Source organism: Podarcis bocagei (genome assembly GCF_964188305.1).
Source record: "Podarcis bocagei genome assembly, chromosome: 1".
Lineage (NCBI taxonomy): Eukaryota > Metazoa > Chordata > Lepidosauria > Squamata > Lacertidae > Podarcis > Podarcis bocagei.
Genome location: NC_138125.1, coordinates 89237799 through 89238351, shown reverse-complemented (window position 1 = coordinate 89238351; position 553 = coordinate 89237799).

The window sequence follows — 553 nt, the reverse complement described above, 5'->3', positions numbered from 1 at the left end:
TGGCTGCATCACTTCACAATTGCATCTCTCTCTGGTGCATCTGGTCCAGAGTAACCCTGCTCTATACGGGGCAAGGGGTTTGTGCTTGCAACTGGACCGATGGTATCCATCCAGTGTCTCTTTCATTAAAACAACCCCCTCTCAGGAGGAAGGCGGCGGGTCTCTTTACAGAGGCGCAGAGGTGGCGGCGTCACAGCGACGAGGGCAGGGAAAGATCCTTGGAGAAATCAGCGGTTTTTACTACGACGACTAATCCCGGTGGCGGGGCCCGCGAGCGTCGCCTTGCAAAACGGAAACAGACGAAACACCAGGATGAAAGCGGCTTTGTGGTCCGATCCGGGTCGATCTCTAACTCGGATCAAACGGATCCCTCCCACCTCCCCAGGACCGGAGGGGGACAAAATCCCTCCCCTCCCCTCGGATGGTGGCCAAGAGGGGTCGCTCCGGAGGCCGCCGCCGCTGGCTATCCCGGGCGGCCCGCAGCCATTGCCCTTTTAAGGGGTAGCTTGAAACCGCGCCTGGGCTCCATGTTTGTATCAGAAAATCGTGAAGA